This window comes from Balaenoptera musculus, chromosome 5, assembly GCF_009873245.2.
Source record: "Balaenoptera musculus isolate JJ_BM4_2016_0621 chromosome 5, mBalMus1.pri.v3, whole genome shotgun sequence".
NCBI lineage: Eukaryota > Metazoa > Chordata > Mammalia > Artiodactyla > Balaenopteridae > Balaenoptera > Balaenoptera musculus.
Genome location: NC_045789.1, coordinates 68,827,011 through 68,849,466, shown reverse-complemented (window position 1 = coordinate 68,849,466; position 22,456 = coordinate 68,827,011). Strand labels below are relative to the sequence as shown.

Sequence of the window (22,456 nt, the reverse complement as noted above, 5' to 3'; positions counted from 1 at the left end):
GCGGGGAGGAGAAGTTGACTGAATCTGCTTCCTTACTTTCAGCCATAGGCTGTAGGCACTGGAAAAGCGCTGAGCATACAAGAGAATGATGCCTGAGGCCAACTGCTGGAATGCTAGGAAGGTATAAAAGGACTACAGTCACAGCCTCCTCCCCCTCAAAAAAAATGCCTTTGCATGAACTAGGAAAAAGTGTCTCTTCCTTTAGAAAGTTTACTTCCATCTTCCAAAAAACTGTCACAGTAAACAAATCTACTAGATCTTCCATGTGAATGACATCCCAGAGTTTTGCAGTGTATAACCTGCACAACTGTACATGGTAGGCAGGGAAGATGACATGGGGGCTGAGAGGGGTCAAGGGATAGGGTGGGGATGGAGAATCTGGGAGTCCCCAGGCCTTTGGAGACAGAGAATAACTTTTGCTATGGAGCTGCTCCATTCAATATGGTAGCCACTCATCACAAATAGCTATTAAGCATTTGATATGTGGCTAGTACAACTGAGGACTAATTTTTTTTAATTTTATTTCATTTTAATTAATTTTAATTTAAAATTTAAAACTGAAGTGGTGTAAATATGTTTCCATTAACTTTGTTTGGTAGGACTACATTTTACTTTATCCATTGCACTGCATAAGATATTCTATTGAATTGCATTGTATTGCATTGTATTATACTGTATTGTATCGCGCATATCAAGCGCCTGAGTTGTTTCTGGTATCTCATTAATAATTTTTATATGATTACATGGTGAAATTATAATATTTTTTAAATATTGGGCTACACAAAATATACTATTATGATTAATTTCACTTGTTGCGTTTTGCTTTTTTTTAATGTGGCAACTAGAAACTTTTAAATTACATGTCTGACTCACAGAATATTTCTATTCACCAGTGCTGCTCTGAAGACACCTTAGGATCCCTAGTACTAAGGAGGATGGAATGATACCCAGAAGAACTGGTTGCTTTTGGTTTTGTTTGAAGCAGACCTTTATGTTTTCTTCTAGGTTGTCCAACTCTGTTGACCAGGAAGGAAAATAACAGAAGGAGAGGGGAAGAGGGTAGTTCAGTGTGGATAGCTCAGGAGAGCTATCAGAGTACACTCTGGAGTCGGACTGTATTGTTCTGAACTCTGGCTCCACCATCTAACCAAATTCCCCTGAATCTCCCTGAGCCTCAGGCTCCTCATCTGTAAAATGCTTAAAATAATCTTGCCCACTTTATAGGGTTGTTGGGAGGATTAAATGAGATAATCCAATGTAAAGAGTTTAGCATGGAGCCTAGCACATCTTATGTGCTCAACTAACTATTGGGGGGCCACTGGGGCATTATTTGGTAATAAAGAAGGTGCAAATGAATGGTCTCCCTGTACCATGGAGCTCAGGTTGCCATGGTATAAGAGGGCACACCCTGTCCACATGTCTCCTCAGCATTTATCTTTCTAGACCAAAGAGTTGGACAGGAGTCTACTTTACTCAATCCTCTATGCTGCTGATTAACATGTTGGCTTTTTTCTAAGTGCATTATGTTTTTAAGGTACATTGATGAAACTATCTTAGATGTTGAAGAATCATGAAAATGGGTAAGGTGGCATTTCTGAATTGTGTGTAACAACAGCTAAGATTTAACTAGCTTTTTTGTTCCAAATCCTACACTGAATCAATGTCTTCAGTTAAGAGTTTATAGTAATATCTGAATCTCTTTCTTGAGTAAAAACCAGAACGTCCATCTGCATGTACAGATGGATTCATTTTACCTAAATGCATTCTTTACCTCTTCCCTGCCATTTTGCATAAACTTGAGACCAGCAATTTGCTTTTTAATGTCCCAAAAGGTTTGTGTTGACTGTAAACTTGGAGTTTACACTGTGTACTCCCTCTTCTACATGTTTTATTTTAAAAATAGTAATAAATAGTTTACTCACGTTTGTAACCTGAGAAATGCCCATCTATGCTAAACCTTTGTTCTGTCTTCCAGTCCCCTCCCTATTCCTGACTTTTAAAAACATTTCTCCCAGCCTCCCACTGACTCAATTTATTTAATAGCCTTTGTGTGGAGTCTTTTCAAAAACACTTGGAAAATCACAGTTTATCCCTAGCTTCCATAATCATTTAAAGTTCTTCAAGAACTCTAGTGAATTTGTCAAACATGATTCCTCCTTACAAAGGAGTAACCTATCCCCCCAAAAGGTTTTATCTGTTTAAAAACTGTAAAATCCATTTTCCCAACACATACACTTGTGCAGAATTTATTTTAGATTCCACTTGTTCCACAAAGTCCAAGAAAAATTCCACAGACATTACATTAAATCTTCCGTCTGATTCTCAACAAGCCATTATCCTCTGTGAGGCTCACTTTTCTCATCTATAAAATGGGCATAATATAGATGCCCTTTGCTAAATAGAGCAAGCCATCTCATTACTCATGAATGTATATAAAACACTCTAGGAAAAGCTCAAAGTCCTTTACAAGCATTAGGCCATGAATAGTTCTGAAGTGGACTGTTAATTAGGTGTCATTATGCTTTGTTTAATAGATGGAAAACCTAAGGCATGGGAACACAATACCACTCAATAGCTAACTTAAAAATCTAGCCCAGGCTTTAAACATTAGTCAGAAAGATGTCAGGGGGAAAACCTGAATAGGAATTTCACTCTGCTCTAGTTCTTTATCAAGAAACTACATTACTGCAAAATTCTCTCCAGTTACTGGTTGCCCTGCCCCTCCTACTTCCTCATGCAGTCCAGGAATGGGGAAATGGGTGGGAGAGTTGATATTCCCTACTGAACGCATAATGCCTTCCCCTGCTTACAGAAAGGGTCATGAACCCTAGACCAGGTACTAAGGGCAAATGTAGTTTCACAGATACCATAACAATTTCTCCACATTTTGTTACTGATCCCTGGAAACTTTTCCTATCACACATCCAACAAAATAAAATGAGGCTATAGACATTTATCAAAAGAACACAGCCTCTGCAAATGAAACTGTCAGGTTACTCGGGCTTTATTATCTGACCTACAACTGGTCAGATACATGGCATGGCCTCAGTAACTCCAAATAAACCTTATGTCTTCACATAAAGGAGATACTGTGGATCCAAAAGGTCAAAAAAGAGGTAATGGAAACTTTATATAACTTTATATAGCCATAATTTTTCAAATTATTATTTTGTGTCCTTCTGACATTAACAGAAACAAGAAATCCTTTAATCCCAGAGTGGTATTTTGAAAAATATTTCCCAAGGAAACAATCCCCAAAAGGGAAAAACATATAGCAAAGCAACACTACTTACTTAAAAACAAAAACAAACAAACAAAAAAACATATGTCCAACAACTGGGGTGTGGTTCAAAATACCATTGTATATTAACATGACAGACTGTCACCAAGCTATTAAAAATGGCAATTTTTTTTACAAGAAAATGTCTATTTGGAATATTGTTACCAAAGAACATTATGCCTGAACTAATTATAACCTCATAAAGTGTGTGTATATATATATATGTGTGTGTGTATGTGTATATACGTGTGTGTATATATATATATATATATATTTATATAAAGATTATATAGATATAAACATTATAGAATTTGGAGTTACATAAACGGTTGCACATAATGCTCCTTAGGTTAATTATCTTCTAGAAAGGTGCTAAAGATTTGTAGAAAGTCAAATGATGATAAAGATGATGGAGAGGGGGTTCACCAAGAGCCTCTCTGGAATAGTTTTGGGGTCATCTTTAATCTCTTTTTTGTAAGCTTCAGTATTGTTTCAATTTTTTAACAAAGAATAAATAAATTTCTATAAAATGACTTTTTTTTTTAATGATGGCAGGGAGAGTCCAAAGAGCACACTGAGAGCTGGGGAATTGCAGTGGCAGGCAGAGTTCTATCCTTTGTCTGGGGGAGGAAAGGGGGTTGCATCACCAGCTCTGAGCCCCGAAAACCTCCAGCTATGATTCCAGAACCTATGAACAAGAATTATTTAATGCAGTGCTTCTATAACTGGTTTAAATATGTGACAAATTAGTTGACAATACTTAAAAAAGAAAAAAAGTAAAAAGCATTCATGAATTTACATATATAACAGCATTCATAACTCAGTTAAATTGTATTTCTGTTTCTCTGCATGGTTAAAGGATCAAGCATTTTTAGCACTCAAAGCAGGAAAATAAAAAAAGAAAGCCAACTGCCTTCTGTGAAACAAAAATAACCCCAATGGTAAAAACTAACTTTACTGCATGCTTAAATTATATTTGCAGAAAAATAAACTTTGAAATCACTACTTTGTAGGGAAAAAAACCCACGATTTATTTTTGGGGGTAGTCATGTGGAGCTCTCACAAGTTGTGGTTGAAACCTAATACTGGGAGATACATGAGGACATCACAGTTTCTAAGAAAATAGCTAACAGAAAGACACTGCTGGAACTCTTTTCAGGATAAAGAGAAGACATGAAAAGTTTTCCCCGTTAAATCAGGCTAGAACTTCAAAAAACTTAAAGGTACAGGGAGTAGGATATTTGATGAGGAGTTCTACTTTATAAGCATTTCATGTAGTATATGACAATTTAAAGTCTTTCATTTTGATACTCTATAGCTAAGCATTTCCAAAGCTCTCAACCTTAAAAAATAAATGGCATGTAGTTACGAAAGGGAAAATATATCTAATATTGCTGAAACTCAAAGACATCTTCCTCTTTTAGAAACGTAACACTTAGCAGACTAGAAAACTAATCCGCACACACCTCCCTCCCTCTTCCAAATCCACTCTTCTTAGCCATAAAAATCAAGACAATCACAAGACTATGCTAAGAAGAAATATATGGGTGAAAAATAACAATAAGTACAATTAATGTTGTCCTTTCAAGGATGTTTTCAATGAGGATTATTTCTAAATAATATGAAAAACAATACACTTGGGAACACTTAAATTGAATAATAGTCTATGGCTTCAGTCTATACAGCCAAAGAGAAGTGAAAGCCTAATCAAGAATTTAGTGAATTTAGGGCTTCTCTGGTGGCACAGTGGTTAAGAATCCACCTGCCAATGCAGGGGACATGGGTTCGAGCCCTGGTCCGGGAAGATCCCACATGCCACGGAGCAACTAAGCCCGTGTGCCAAAACTACTGAGCCAGCGCTCTAGAGCCCACGAGCCACAACTACTGAGCCTGCGTGCCACAACTACTGAAGCCTGGGTGCCTAGAGCCCATGCTCTGCAACAGGAGAAGCCACCGCAATGAGAAGCCTGTGCACCGCAATGAAGAGTAGCCCCCACTCGCCGCAACTAGAGAAAAGCCCGCACGCAACAACAAAGACCCAATGCAGCCAAAAATAAACAAATAAATTTTAAAAAATAATAATAAACAAAATTTAAAAAAGAATTTAGTGAATTTAGACTACCGGATACAACTTGGATAATTATGACCATATATATATATACTTTTTTTTTTTTTTTTTAACTGCCAACTGTCCACAACTATCTGGAAAATTCATCTGGTACAATGATCTAGTATTTACTAGGCATGTGCTCTTCCCTGGAAGAGTTCACAATTCAGCTGAGAAGACAAAAAGAACTTACGTGAATTACTTAGCACATTAGAGAAAAACTATACTGCTTGGAAAAAGAGGTTGCAATGACTTCAAAGGTTCTGTTTAGAAAAGGGAAGGATGCCTGTGGAAGCACAGAGGGAGGAATGAGCACTGCAGATATTCCCACTGGCCAAACTGTTGTTCATAATGGTACCCGGTAGGTCCAGCTGAATAAGTGTTTTCTAACCATCTATCCTGCGCTGTCCTCCTTCAGAATGACTACGGTATCTGCTCCACTGTAGCAATTGCCAGCACTGGTATTTTCTGGATTCCCAATGCATAGCTGCCATCATGAGAGTATAGAGCTTTGCTTTTTCTGGCCAGATAAGATGGTGTGGAAACAACACTCTTCCTACTTCAGCGGAAGCTGACTCTTGCCACCATTCCTCTGTGTATAAGCAGAAAGTCATGCTGGAAGAATGAAAGAAAGCTGGAAGGTCACAGTGCATTAAGGAAGCCTGAAGAATGACTCAACTGGTTAAACAGGGTTGGAAAGTTGTGATCATCCACGAGGAGCAGGGTAGGTCAGTCATCTCTGCTCAGCCCAGCCAGGAACAGGAACTTGGTGCACACTCCAAGAAGGGCATGAGCTTTGAAATGGGAAGACAGGATTCTGCTGCTGGGAAGGCAACTGTGTGATAAACGCCTCCAGAAGGAAATAACGATAATTTCCATTGGGGCCACATGGCCACCAATGACACCAGGCCCACCGTTCAGCCTAAAACATTAGATTTACAGAAGCTGAGCTTCACGGAAAGGTAAAACGTTCAGAGGCCAAGGTGACAGAATGAGTCCTCCCAGACGAGGTGAATTTGAGAAGTGGGAACCAGGGCTCTACGACCAGCAAGCTATACAGCATCAGGCTAGGGCTGCAGAGAGGTTCTGCCTCCCAAGACCACTGTAATGAATTGGTAGTGGACGCTTAGAGTGGTATAGGAAGGAATCTGGGGCCCCAACTCTGCTGGGTAAAGGCAGGGAAAATGGCAGCAAACTGCCATGGCTGAACCACACTAATCTCTCAGCAGAGGTTGGTTAAGAAAGCTATACTCCAGGCCCTAAGGAGTAGTAATGAACAAAATGAAACAAAACTCTCTACTTTCTCTCCCTCCTGAAAGCCCAATAAAATGACAGTAAAGGGATAAACCCACAAGGATGGGGAGAATGAAAGAAGAGACAACAGTAAAAACATTTAGGTGGGGTGAGGGGAAGCCAAGAAACAACCTGATTTATACCACGGAATCTCGAAATGCTAAATAATTAAAGGCAGTTGGACTCTCTGTGGGGAGTGGGGGGACGGGGGCTGATCTAAAATAAAATAAAAATTGAAAGCCTCCTTGGAAAGCACCTGGATCTCCCAGGTCCCTCCAGCCACTCTGAGCAGTTAGGTGATGGCCCCTTCTCTACCCCAGCAAAAACACCTGGAGTTTCTTCCCTACCCCGCTCCCCGAGAGGAATTACATGAACATATAACTACCCCAGAGAGGGTGAAAAAGAGAAAGTCTCTGGATTGGAGTATGTCAGGCACAGCTCAGGTGTTTTACTGGAAATACCGTGGAGAGGTGATATGAACATGCAGATGCTGAGACATTCAGCCTTCTTCTCTGCCTCGTTCCCAGATCCCTGGCAGCCAGGCTCTTCCCACCGCCCAGGAAAAAGACTGGAAGAGCTTTTTCTGAGGGCCCTCACCAGCCCAAGAGGTACTAACATCAAAATTTCCCCAAATAAAAGACTCAGCCGGGGCTTCCCTGGTGGCGCAGTGGTTGGGAGTCTGCCTGCCAATGCAGGGGACACGGGTTCCAGCCCTGGTCTGGGAAGATCCCACATGCCGTGGAGCAACTGGGCCCGTGAGCCGCAATTACTGAGCCTGCGCGTCTGGAGCCTGTGCTCCGCAACAAGAGAGGCCGCGATAGTGAGAGGCCCGCGCACCGCGATGAAGAGTGGCCCCCGCTCGCCGCAACTAGAGAAAGCCCTCGCACAGAAACGAAGGCCCAACACAGCCAAATAAATAAATAAATAAAAATTAAAAAAAAAAAAAAAAAGACTCAGACAAATCACCCAACAGTTAAGTTCCCAGCCAACAAGCTTTTTAATCCCCCACTCAGATGTGAGTAGACAACCTAGGGTATCAGAAATACAAGGAAAGCCTCTAACATGAAATGTAGAGACCTAAAACAAATAAACAGACAATAGCAACTTGGGGAAACTGAGTCTATGCACAAAGGAAAAAACTTTCCAGGTAAGAAAATATCTAGTATACAGCCCAAAATATCTAGAATCTGAACAATAAGTTTCTGAAAGAGACATCACAAAATAGAGAGGAGGAAATTATCAATGAGATAACTCAAGAAAATTTCCCAAACTGAAAGATGTAGATTTCTGGATTGAAAGAACCCAGCACAATAGATGAAAACAGACTCATACCATAGCACACATTATGAAAACTCCAAGATTGTGGAGGCCAAGAGAAAATTCTACAAACTTCCACAAAGGACACAGCAGGTTTGTAACCTGTAGACAGGTTATAGGCAAAAATTAAGGAATCAGAACAATTCTGAATTTCTCAACAGCAACACAAGCTAGAAGGTGATGGAACAATGCCTTCAAATTTTCCATCCTAGAAGTCTACACTCAGACAAACTATCAATTGTTGTGGAAAACAGATATTTTCAGGCACTTACTGAAAAATGAGGGACTTCCCTGGTGGTCCAGTGGTTAAGAATCCGTCTTCCAATTCAGGGGACGCAGGTTTGATCCTTGGTCGGGTAACTAAGGTCCCACATGCCACAGGGCAACTAAGCCCGCAAGCCACAGCTAGAGAGCCCACACGCTGCAAACTACAGAGCCTACACGCTCTGGAGCCCACACATCACAACTAGAGAAGCCCAAGCTCCACAACTAGAGAGAAGCCCATGTGCCGCAACGAAAATTCCCATGTGCCACAACTAAGACCCGATGCAGCAATAAATAAATAAATAAATAAACAAAAAGGATGATTTTTTAAAAAAAGAAAAATGAATAGAAAAAATATGAATAGATAAAATAAATAGGAAGGAAAACAGACATCCTGTGCATCCTTTACCAGAAAATTCCTTGAGAATGGGCTATATCAAAAAAAAAAGGAGTCTACAGGAAAGAGAAAGGCATGTACTACAGGTAACAGGAGATCCAATACAGAGAGAAATGATGGAGATCCCCCCCAGGATGACAAAGGGAGGTCCTCAGGGTGACATCTGTGCCCCATGTGTAGAGGGCAACCAGTCCAGACTAGAGCAAGCCAGGAGGCTCAGGGACAGTTTCTTTGGGGAAAATGAAATTGACAGAATACCAGACTCATCTGAGGTAAGAATTAGAAAACTGGTCAAAAGTTTTGGGTTGAATTAATGATGAGTACATAAAAAACTAAGCCAGTGAACAAACAAAGCAATTACTGACTCCGAGGAAAAGAAAAAGTTGTGCTTGGCTTGGCTTGGCTATGAATATTGATCTAACCAAAATTACTGTTTAACTATTGCAAGGATGGGAAAATAGGGAAGCTGTGGTTAGGCTGGGGGTTAGAAGAAGAGAGCCAAGTCATCATCTTCCACAGCAGGAAGTCAACAGATAATGCTTCAAACTGAAAAATTACAAGTATCACTTACAAGCAATAAATACCAAAATAACCAACTCGAAGAATCACAAGTGTTTGTTTCTGGAGAGGGAAAAATGCAACTTGGATTAAAGGTTTAAAACTAAAAAAAAAAAAAGAAGAAAAGAAAAGAACAAAACAAAAATCATATTGACTTCTATGCCCTTTCTTTTTTTTTTTTTTTTTTGCTTTTGCTTTGTTTCCCTAATAACAATTTGGGAAAATTCCATCCTTGTTTTCCCTAAACAAACAAACAAAAAAATGTCAGGGACTTCCCAGGTGGTCCAGTGGTAAAGAATCCACCTTCCAATGCAGGGGACTCGAGTTCGATCCCTGGTCAGGGAACTAAGATCCCACATGCCGCGGGACAACTAAGCCCACATGCCACAACCACTGAGCTCGTGTGCCGCGAACTGCAGAGCCCACGTGCTCTGGAACCCGCATGCCACAACTACAGAGCCCAAGCGCCCTGGAGCTTGCGCACCACAACTAGAGAGAAGCCCACATGCCGCAAGGAAGATCCCGCATGCCACAACTAAGACCTGATGCAACCAAAAATAAATAAATAATAATATAAAAAGAAAAGAAAATGTCACTTTCTACATCTACACCATGTAGCTGTGATCATCTGAGCTCTGAGCAGTCAAATATAGTGGGAAAGTTAATAGTTATAATCCAATCCAAGGAAGGACAGGTTGAGCTAGGGCAAAGATGCAAAGGCAAGTCTAGGTGGAGGCAAGTTTGGAGGTGAAGCCAACTACTAAGCTTCTCTCCTCTGGGGTTCTTTTTAACAAAGCTATTCTCACGGCATAATCACCTGGGACAGGGTAATTTTAGAACTGGCAGTGACCATGGACCAATTTCACTCCTTTCTAACAGACTCCAATGCCCAATTTATGACCCTAATCCAACCAAGGCGGCTAGCCTCCACAGCGGTTGATCTGGGTTCAACTTCAGTTACTCCACTTTGCCTGTGTAAACTGGATAATAGGAGAGCACAGTAAGGGCTCTGAAGCAAGTGACACTGTCATCAACAGATAGTTACTGAGCATCTGTGCACCAGGCTGAGGATCAACAGCCCTGTCAACTCTGTGGACCAAGTCTCCCTGCCCTGAATAATAAGATGATTCTTCCTAGGAGGGGGATCCCACGAAGGGGTGGAGTCGGGTGGAAACCAAGGAGCTGGAAGAGCTGGGCTGGGGAAGGGAGGCACCAACCAGGTCAACCTGGAGGAACCTGTAGACAGAGGTGTGCCTGGAGGCCCAAGGCCCAGGCTGCCAGCACTCTGCATACACAGAGGAAGGCAGAGAGACCAGCAATTCTTCCCTAAAAGCAAAAAGTGGCCAGACACTACCCACAACCCCGGCAGCCATGCTGTCAAGGGTCAACTTAGGGAGCAAAGGTGGCCATTCTCTGAGCTTCACTCTGACTTGATAAAACACAGCCCCTGCCCTTGAATAACCAGCTGCTGAGAAAACAAGATGACTATGTTTTTTTTTTTTTTTTTTTTTTTTTTGGCTGTGTTGGGTCTTCGTTGCTGCGCGCGGGCTTTCTCTAGTTGCGGCGAGCGGGGTCTACTCTTTGTTGCGGTGCGCGGGCTTCTCATTGCAGTGGCTTCTCTAGTTGCGGTGCACGGGCTCTAGGCACGTGGGCTTCAGTAGATGCAGCGCGTGGGTTCAGTAGTTGTGGCTCACGGGCTCTAGAGCGCAGGCTCAGTAGTTGTGGCGCACAGGTTTGGTTGCTCCACGGCACGTGGGATCCTCCCAGACCAAGGCTCGAACCCGTGTCCCCTGCATTGGCAGGCGGATTCTTAACCACTGCACCACCAGGGAAGTCCCAAGATGACTATCTTGATACAGAATAAGTAGATAAACAGGTTGACAGTGCTAAAGCATATATTAATATTCTATATTTTCTCCTATCTGTAAAGGTGTGAAAATTCTAGTTCAAGGACCTATGTGTGGTAGAGCACGGCACTGATTCGCATGTGTTTGCAACACTTGCCCTATACAGTTCTACAAACCAAAATGTACACAACCTCAGGGAAGAATCCAGATCATTAACATAAACACAATGCAGTAAGCGTCTAGAGCTGACAAGAGAATATATGGATCAGATTAATTGGAGTATTGGGAAAGTATAAGTTTTTCCTAAACAATGAAAATGTACCTAAACCAAAAAAATATTTTCAAATACATAATGAGAATATTATACACACTTTTCTTTTCTCCATATAAATCATGACACTCCATACTACACGTGATTCTCGCCAGCTGAGCTTCCAGCATCACAAACCAACCTGCTAAATCCTAAACTTATTTGGGAAACCCACTGGTTTGTTGGGGCTGTTTTCTCCTCTCCAGCTCTTCAGGGAAGAATCTTCTAGAAGCAAGTAAATTCTCAGAATTTCCTAAGAGGAAAAAATGGGCCCTCACTGAAAAAACACAGGGTATATGCTCAAAACACTTTATTTTGGATAAGCTTCAAACCCACTTAGCCACCAGTCATCCTGTTGTTCCAACTTAACATTGAGATCTACCCTTCTAATCAAATCTTCCAGTTTCCAAAGAATGGCAATAGATGAGATTGTTTCCGAACCTGATACACAGCAACGTGTTATTCTTCCATGAAAACAAAACCAAAAAATCAAATCAAAAGGAAATTTAGGATCCAAGGGAAAGCGCACACCCCCGAGGCAAGGCCCTAGTTTTCCCAACACATGTATTCACCGAATCCCTGTTATCAAGATTCAAACACAATTTCCCAGATTAAAAATGTGAGGCTGGTGGGGCGAGGCACTCACACACGTGCAACTGTGGAAAGTCTCTGTCGATGCTGCCAACTTTCAATCAAGACTGCGCCGCCGCCCAAGCAGAGAGGAGGAATCAACCCCGCGGGGAAGCTGGGAAGTGAGCCCAACGCTTAACTTGCTGCGGGGCGGCCCGCGTCCAGGGACCCAAGAGGAAAAGGGACGGGTGCTCCTCGGGAGAGGCCGGCGCCGGAGCCCGGGAGGCGGAGAGGCAGCGGCGGCCGCCGGAAGGCGTGGCTACGCCAGGACGCGCACCTGTCCCTTCGTGGTCCGCAGGGGACGGGTCATCACCTGGCGTGGCGCGCCCTCGCTCACGGCGGCGCGGAGGAGAGAAAAATCCTTCCTGGTTCCACGAGGGTCCGTCTCTGGGCTTGTGGAAGCCTCCTCTCGCCGCGCGCATCCTCGTCCCCACCCGTCCCCTCCCGGAGTGGCGCAGTCCCGGGGCCGCCCCGCCGGCCCGCGGCGCCCTTACCTGGCTGGAGCGCGCCGGCTGCGCCGAATCCGGGAAACGCTGAGGCCGGCCGGCGCCGCGGAGTCCCGAGCCTGGCGTCCGGAGCCTGGCGTCCCGGCCCCGCCCCCACTCGTCCCGCCCCGCGCGGCCCAGCGAGCGCCAGGCCCCCGATGGCTCCGCCCCCCGCACGCCGAGGCCGGCGGCTACAGGTTCGCACGGGTCTGCTGCGGTTCTGAGACTGGAGGCCCGAGTGGGTCGGATGGGCTTCCCGGCTCCCCCGACCCAGTCGGAGTTTCGGGGAAGTCGCGGGAACGTCCCTGGTGTTCCTGGACGCCGTGCTGGGCCTCCTCCTTCCCCCCTCGCCCCAGAGAACTGACCCGCGACGTCACGGACACCCCCAGCCCGGGAGAACCCGAGCAGTGCCACCTGTGGGTGACCGGGGTCTCTTGTCGCAATTAGGGACCGCACCTCCCCTTCCGCTAAATGGTGGCGAACCAGGTGGGTGACGCGGTGCGGTGGAGCGAAGCAACGAGTTTTACCAAAAGAGTAAGTCTTTTTACTGCCAAACCTGAAGCAGCAGAGCGTATCTGATACACTTACAGGTCACGTGGCCTCCCTAGTCCTGTAGTAACACTTCATTCACTGTAAGGTAGAAAATTGCCCTTAGGTAACTTACTGTGTCCCAGGCACTCTTTCAAGTACGTTACCCGTATTAACATTTCTGTGAAGTATATGTTATCAGAATCCCCCTTTTTTATGGAGGGTGAAAGTGAGGCACAGAGAAGTTAAACAACCTGCCTAGTGTCGCCCAACTAATAAATATAAAAGCTAGAATTCAAATCCCCGTAGTCGGCCTCCTGATTTTGAGCTCTAAACCAGGGGTCCCCAACCCTCCCGCCCCGGCTGCAGACTAGTACCGGCCTGTGGCTGTTAGGACCCGGGCTGCACAGCAGAAGGTGAGCGGCGGGCCAGCTAGCAAAGCTTCAAATGGCGCTCCCCTTCGCCCACCGCCTGAACCATGGCTGGCATTGCCGCCTGAACCGTTCCCCCCATGGCTCGCGTTACTGCCTGAACCATCCCTCCCCACCCCTCCACCCCTCCACCTCTCTACGCCCACCCTCCACCCCCGAAAAACTGTCTTCCGTGAAACCGGTCCCTGGTGCCAAAACGGTTGGGGACCGCTGCTCTAAACTACTGCTCTCTTGACTTACAAAATTTGAGTGTCCACCATGTCCCATGAACTGTTAAAGGCCTGGGCTCTGCCCTCAAGGAGCTTTTAGTCTAGTTCAGGGAGAAGGACAATCAGTCATCAATAAGCAAGTAAAAAATGAAGCCATTACACATGTGAGAAGTGTCCTGACTAAAATCAAGTAGGTGATGGTGTTGAGAGTGATGGGGATGGGGAGGCCACAGATCTAGTTGTCCTGGAGGCTTCTCTGAGGAGGTGACAGTGGAGCTGGGAACTGAATGGTAGGCCAGGCAGTCAGCCTGAAGATGAAGCAAAGGGAAAGGCACGTGAAATAATCATCATTCTACTTCATGCTTGTTGGAGACCTAAAAACATGCCTTCCTATATTATCTCTCTTTTGATCATACAATAACCCAGAGAAGTCTGACAAGATTCCATTTTACAGGAAAAAAAAAAAATCTAATGATTAATGATTTGCCTAGAGTCATACTACTCCTTAGGAAAAGGGTTGGGAGGGGAGGGGGAGGATGGGAAGAGCACACAGGTTTGAACCAAGGCTTTCTGATTCCAAATTCTCTTTCACTCAGGTGATGATGATGGGCTGTCTCAGGAAGAATCTAGTAAAATTTTTCTTTTGTGATCTTGCCTCCTCCCAGCCCCAGTCTCTTCTGCCTCCTGTTGACTAATTAACATAATTTCCCCCTGGGCAGGTGTTCTTTGAGGGAGCAGAAGTCAGGAACCTTCTGAAAGGATGCAAAACGTGTGTGTAGAGAAAAAGTTTTAGTTACATAATTATGGTAATAAAGTTGGCTTTCTCCCAAGAAAAATGCTCACATATATATATATATATATGCATAATGGAGAGGACTTAGAATTTTCATCAAATGGTCTGATCCAAAAAGCGTAAAAGTCACTGTCTGAAGATTTTAACTGATACTGTGGTGATTAAAAGAACTAGTTTCCAACTCACTTTGCCTGGGCTAGCTAGGCAACTGTGGAGGCTCATATTTCTGACTTAATGGAAATGAGGCTCTCAAAGTTTATAAAGGTTGATTGAAAGGGAAGCAAATCCAGATCCTCATGTAAGCCCTTCATAAAGTTTAAAATTAAAAGAGAAGAGAATGTCTTTATTGTCACTCTTAGTTCTCAGGAAAACCAGAGACTGATTTGTAAACAAAACATCTAGATCAACATAACTCTTTATCGGTGATAATTGAGGTCGTTTCTCATACTGTTTCCTGAAGAAAGCATTCTTTATATTACCAAACAGTGTAAGTAGGTGGTTAACGCCTGTATATGATCCCCAGAGCATGTAGTAAAGAGTACTTGCATTGGTTTTCAGCAGAGTGTTGTTAGAGACAGTGTCAGAGAGACTGTAAGAGAGCTTCAGCTACATGGATGAAAAGGTGTAAAACTGAACTCAGGATGTGGTAGGCTAAAAAAAAATTTAATATGTACTATTTCTTATGTGAAACGGACAATAGCTTTAATAGAAAACAGAATACAAAGTTAGGCTTATGTAACTCGAGCTTTCAGGTTGAGCCTCTTCAAAAGAAGGAATGTGATGGTGGACCTAAAAAGATTTCTCCCTCTTCCTCCAAGAAGAAGATTCAGACAATACTATTACTGCCTTCTTTATTTTAATAAAATTGAGATACAGAAAAAAGGCATTTATGACTTCTTAAAGACAGGGACTCCCTTCTTACCAATATCCACACGGTTTCTATAAAATTTGTATGTTTAGGTGAGCAATGTCAGGTTGACATAATTTTGCTTCCTTGAGAAAAGAAAATGCCTTTTTTTTTAAACTTGGAAATAGATTCCACGTTGTGCCTAAGAAGACACACAGCATCAACATGGAAAGTTTGTAAATAATGTGGTGTTTTGTATTTGGAGCTTCTCCCACTCTTTTTTGTACATCTCTGGCTCCCTTTTGTAAGTTTCTTCCTACCTATAGACAGGCACATCCTAGGTGAATAGTAATTGTCTGTTGAATGAATGAGTGATGACAACAGTGATGTTAATAATGCAGACCTTATCAGTCTTGTACAGAGAGTCTATTGCTACATGAAGATTACTTCGTTGTGGTGGTATGATATGTCTGCCTCTCCTTCCATGATGTACTGAAAGTAGTTGCTTCCTTGGAACTAAATAGAGGAAGGAAAGAGTTTTAAATATGGGACACAAAATCAAATATTATACTCCTGGGAATTGTTGCTAGGTAAATCATTCAAAAGAAAGAAATAGCATCATATACAAAGTATGTGTATAAGATCATGACTCATAATAATAAAATAATTAAATGTCCAATGCTAGAGAAATGTTTAAGCAAAATATATCAATGGTATGGAATGTCAGGCTGTCATTAAAAATAGTATCTATGTTAATAAATAGAATTGTGGAGGAAAACTTATGAACATTAAATGAAAAAAAGTAGAACACAGTGCTTTACGTATTCTATGATTACAACTAAATACAAATTATGTGGGAAGAAAATTGATGGGTTGAAAATAAGAATTATGAACAGTTATTCAGGGGGCTCCTATGTGCCAGACTGTTTTAAGTGCATTGGATTAATTCACCTAATTCTCACAACAACTGCGTGAGGTACAATAGCTTTAATAGAAAACTGCGTGCAGTTCTTCTTCTCATTTTACAGATGAGAGAACTGAGGCAGAGGTCTAAGTAACTTACCCAAAGTCACACGGCCAGGATGTGAATATAAAGTAGTATGGCTCTAGAGTTTGCAGCCTTAGCCATGCAAAGCTGCCAGGGAAAATAACGTTTGAATCGTGGATCATTTTTTTTTTTAAACTTCCTTGTATAATGTTTTAATGTTAATTTAACAGTGAGTAAAAACATATTAAATTACAGAGTCAGAAAAAAAGGCACAGAAGTAAAACTAGATTATACTTAGAAGAGACAGATAAAAAGGTAAGATGAAGAAAATACTGAGTGAAACCATCTGGGTTTGGCCAGTTTATGTTTTGGATTAGAATCCAAATAGTGTTTCAAATGGGTCCAACATATCAACATATTTATAGTTTATGAGGATTGAGATAAAATGAGCTATGTCACATAGAATGTTATATTCAGTATTATTAGTATGACTGAAAGTATATTCTGGCCTGGTGCCTTTTACTTACTGTTTCTTCTACCTAGAATGATCTATCCCTAGAACTTTTTGAAGCTGCCTCCTTCTCAACGGTGGCAGTTATGAAAATGTGACCATCACTGCATTAGCAGGAAGCTGAGAGAACATTGGTGAACAATCCCAACAAAACTCCCTGTTAGGGCTTCCCTGGTGGCACAGTGGTTGAGAATCTGCCTGCTAATGCAGGGGACACGGGTTCGAGCCCTGGTCTGGGAAGATCCCACATGCCGCGGAGCAACTAGGCCCGTGAGCCACAACTACTGAGCCTGCGCGTTTGGAGCCTGTGCTCCACAACAAGAGAGGCTGCGATAGTGAGAGGCCCGCGCACCACGATGAAGAGTGGCCCCCGCTTGCCGCAACTAGAGAAAGCCCTTGCACAGAAACGAAGACCCAACACAGCCAAAAATAAATTAATTAATTAATTAAAAAAAAAAAAAAGCTCCCTGTTATGGTGGAACTTACGTTCTGGTGGAAAAGTCAGTCATTTAAAAATGGATTGAGTAAAGTATAAAAACATTTTAAACAAGAGATTTTCATCATAAGTCACTATTTAGGACAATTTTAAATGGGGGAGATTAAGATATGGAAAGGGAGCTAAATTTTCTGTGCTTCTCTCAAACTGGTAAAATGATGACATCAGTAGAAATTATGTAGACGTAATGTAAAACCTAGAGCAACCACTTAAAAAAGCTATAAAAAAAGATACACACAAAAACACCCTATATAAACTGAAATAGAATTCTAAAAAGTATCCCTCAACTCTTCATGGAGCATGTACCAAGATAATCATATCCTAGGCCATAAAACAAACCAGAACAAATTTAAAATAATTGAAATCATACAGTGTATGTTCTCAGATCACAATCAAATCAAACCAGAAATCAGTAAGAAAGGTTTCCAGCAAAAGTCCCAAACCCCTGGAAAATAAACAACTTACTTGTAAATAATCCATAGATCAAAGAGGAAGTCGTAAGGGAACACAAAAAATATTCTGAATGGAATAAAAACAAAAATACAACATATCAAAATTTGTGCACACAGCCAAATAGTGTTGAGAGAAAATTTTATAGCAGTAAATGCACACATTGGAAAATAGGAAAAGTCTCAAATCAAAAATCTAAGCTCCCACTGCCAAGAACCTAGAAAAAGAAGAAGAGCAATATAAATCCAAACAGAAGGAAGGAAATAATAAAGATAAAAGCAGAAATCAATGTAATTCAAAACAGAAAAACAATGGAGAAAATCAATGAAAGATCTGGTTCTTTGAAAAGATCAGTAAAATTGTCAAACACCTAGCAAGCCTGTCAAAGAAAAAAAGAGAGAAAACCCAAGTTACCAGTATCAGGAATGAACAGGGGACTGTAATTAAAGACCATTCAGACATCAAAAAGGTAATAAAGGAATACTACAAACAACTCTGCACACAAAAATTTGACAATTCAGATGAGATAGACCAATTCCTTAAAAAGTACTTATTGGGAATTCCCTGGCAGTCCAGTGGTTAGGACTCGGTGCTTTCCCTGCTGGGGCCCAGGTTCCATTCCTGGTTGGGGAACTAAGATCCCATGAGCCAAAAAAAAAAAAAAAGCAAAAAGAATTTAGTAATACATAAAAAGAATTATACACTATGATCAAGTGAAGTTTATTCCAGGAATGCAAGACTGGTTTGATATTTTAAAAAAGGAAAACAAGAACTTTTGCACTGTGGAAAATATTTTGCAGTTCCTTAAAAGTTAAACATAGAATTACTGTATGACCCAGCAATTCCACTTCTAGGTATATACCCAAAAGAACTGAGAACAGGTACTAAAACAAATACTTGTCCACAAATGTTCATAGCACCATTATTTGAATAGCTATAAAGTGGAAACCACCCAAATGTCCTTTAGCTGATGAATGGATAAACAAAATGTATTATATCCATACAAGGGAATACTATACTGTTAAAAGGAATGAATTACTGATACATGCTACAACATGGATGAATCTTGAAAACATTACACTAAGTGAAAGAAGCCAGACACAAAAGGCTACATGTTGTATTCATTTCATTTATATGAAATGTCCAACATAGGAAAATCCATAGAGATAGAAATGTAGATTACTGGTTGCCAAAGGTTGGAGATGGGGAGGAAATTTAGGACTAACTGCTAATATGTACAGGGTTTCTTTTGGAGGGGATGGAAATGTTGTGGAATTAGGTAGTAATGATGGTTACACAACATAGTGAATATAATTTTTAAAAAAATCACTGAAGTATGCACTTTACAATGGAGAATTTTATGTTATATGAATATATATCTCAATTAAATAAAACTTTTTTCTTTCTGAAAGACCCTGTTAAGAGGATGAAAAGACAAGTTACAGACTGGAAATAAATATCTGCAAACTGAATATCTAACAGAGACTAGTATTTACTCTATATAAAGAGCTCTCATAACAGTAAATAAACAATGCAATTAGAAAATGGGCAAGAGACATAAAAAGACATTTCACCAAAGAGCATATACAGATTGAAAATAAGCTCATGAAAAAATCTTCAAGATTATTAAATATTTGATAAATGCAAATTTAGATCACAATGAGATATCAGAATGACTAAAATAAAACAGCGACATCAAATGTAGATGAGAATGCGGAGAAATTTGACCACTCTTACATTGCTGGTGGGAATGTAAAATGGTACAGCTACTCAGGAAAATAGTTGCGCACTTGCTTAAAAAAACTAAACATGTAACTATCATATGACCCAGAAATTGCACTTAGGCATTTGTGCCAGAGAAATGAAAACTTAAGTTCACACAAAAATCTGTCCCCAAAGTTTATAGTAGCTTTCTTCATAATATTCAAAACGTGGGAAAACCCATATGTCCTTCAACAGGTGAATAGTTAAACAAACTGTAGTGTATCATACTAAGGAATACTACTCAGCAACAAAAAATAAACTGTTGATTCAATGGCTGGACAAATCTCCAGCAAATTATGCTAAGTGAAAAAAAGCCAATAAAAATGGTTACATACCATATGATTCCATTAATATAACATTCTAGAAATAAAATTATAGAAACAGAACAGATTAGTGGTTACTGGGTGTTCATAAGGGAGTGGTGGCAGAACAAAGTGGGTACAGCTGTAAGAGGGCAATGTGAGGGAGCCTTATGGAGATGGAAATGTGTGTCTTGACCATGTCAATATCAGTATCCTAGCTGTGATACTGTACTATAATTTTGCAAGATGTTACCTTTGGGAGAAACTAGGAAATATGAGAACTCTCTGTATTTTTTTCTTCCACTTGCATTTGAATCTATAATTATCTCAAAATTGAAAGTTTAATTAAAATTTTAATTAATAGCTGATAATGACAATAGCCCCCAATTTTTGAATACTTAATGCTAAATATGAAATCTAAGCACATGATTCTTTTAATCCTCCTGACAACCCTATGATACATGTACAGTCTGAGGATCAGAGAACAGATAAGTAACTTGCCTAAGGTTACGTAGTTAATTGGTAGCACTATGATTCAAATTCAGGAGGCCTGGCTCCAGAGCCTACAATCTTAACTTCAGTGCTAATAACCAGTCAATTCAACATACTCAGGCTTCTCAGCTTTATAAATCTGTATCAACGTCCCTACTCTGCAACAGTTGCCTGAGGATCAGTAGCTGCTGCCCCTCTAGGCAGGGCATTGTTATACATTTGTCAAAGTGACCACTACTCTGTCTTCAGTGGAGTCTATTTTATTATTCCCAGTTCACTTCATCCATTGATGTTACCCACCAGGTCCTGTAGACGTTAAAGTTTTTAGACCCTGGCATACAACATTACCTTGTGCGTCAAGCTGCGCAGCATGGCCAAAAAGAACAAAAAACATAAAACATTAGCTTGTGCCTGCAAAATGAAAAAGTCATGGAGAAAAAAATTATTAAGACTACATTGATCGGAGATTGGTTCAAGATGGCGGAGTAGAAGGACGTGCGCTCACTCCCTCTTGCGAGAGGACCAGAATCACGTCTAACTGCTGAACAATCATTGACAGGAAGACACTGGAACTCACCAAAAAAGATACCCCACATCCAAAGACAAAGGAGAAGCCACAGTGAGATGGTAGGAGGGGAGCAATCACAATAAAATCAAATCATATAACTGCTGGGTGGGTGACTCACAAACTGGATAACACATACCACAGAAGTCCACCCACTGGAGTGAAGGTTCTGAGCCCCACGTCAGGCTTCCCAACCTGGGGGTCTGGCAATGGGAGGAGGAATTCCTAGAGAATCAGACTTTGAAGGCTAGCAGGATTTGATTGCAGGACTTCAACAGGACTGGGGGGAACAGAGACTCCACTTTTGGAGGGCACACACAAAGTAGTGTGTGCATCAGGACCCAGGGGAAGGAGCAGTGACCCCATAGGATACGGAGCCAGACCTACCTGCTAGTGTCAGAGGGTCTCCTGCAGCGGCGGGGGGTGGCTGTGGCTCACCGTGGGGACAAGGACACTGGCAGCAGAAGTTCTGGGAAGTACTCCTTGGCGTGAGCCCTCCCAGAGTCTGCCATTAGCCCCACCAAAGAGCCTAGGTAGGCTCCAATGTTTGATCACCTCAGGCCAAACAACCAACAGGGAGGGAACCCAGCCCCACCCATCAACAGACAAGCGGATTAAGGTTTTACTGAGCTCTGCCCACCAGAGCAACACCCAGCTCTACCTACCACCAGTCTCTCCCTTCAGGAAGCTTGCACAAGCCTCTTAGATAGCCTCAACCACCAGAGAGCAGACAGCAGAAACAAGAAGAACTACAATCCTGCAGCCTGTGGAACAAAAACCACATTCACAGAAAGATGGACAAGATGAAAAGGCAGAGGGCTATGTACCAGATGAAGGAACAAGATAAAACCCCAGAAAAACAACTAAATGAAGTGGAGATAGGCAATCTTCCAGAAAAAGAATTCAGAATAATGATAGGATGATCCAGGACCTCGGAAAAAGAATGAAGGCAAAGATCGAGAAGATGCAAGAAATGCTTAACAAAGACCTAGAAGAATTAAAGAACAATCAAACAGGGATGAACAATACAATAACTGAAATGAAAAATACACTAGAAGGAATCAATAGCAGTATAACTGAGGCAGAAGAACAGATAAGTGACCTGGAAGACAGAATGGTGGTATTCACTGCCACAGAACAGAATAAAGAAAAAAGAATGAAAAGAAATGAAGACAGCCTAAGAGACCTCTGGGACTGCATTAAACACAACAACATTCACATTATAGGGGTCCCAGAAGGAGAAGAGAGAGAGAAAGCACCCGAGAAAATATTTGAAGAGATTATAGTCGAAAACATCCCTAACATGGGAAAGGAAATAGCCACCCAAGTCCAGGAAGTGCAGAGAGTCCCATACAGGATAAACCCAAGGAGAATCACGCTAAGACATATAGTAATCAAATTAACAAAAATTAAACACAAAGAAAAATTATTGAAAGCAACAAGGGAAAAAGGACAAATAACATACAAGGGAACTCCCATAAGGTTAAGAGCTGATTTCTCAGCAGAAACGCTACAAGCCAGAAGGGAGTGGCATGATATATTTAAAGTGATGAAAGGGAAGAACCAACAACCAAGATTACTCCACACAGCAA

At 41.6% G+C, this 22,456-nt stretch overlaps 1 protein-coding gene across 3 annotated transcripts in view; it reads left to right on the top strand.

Moving 5' to 3' along the window:
- Positions 1–12,934: 12,934 nt before the first annotated feature.
- SLAIN2 (SLAIN motif family member 2) overlaps positions 12,935–22,456 on the top strand; it is a 140,687-nt gene continuing 131,165 nt past the window's right edge. For all 3 annotated transcript variants that reach the window (XM_036852427.1, XM_036852426.1, XM_036852424.1), the window contains exon 1: positions 12,935–13,022. The gene's annotated coding sequence lies outside the window, so the exon portion shown is untranslated. The remainder of the gene's footprint in view (positions 13,023–22,456) is intronic.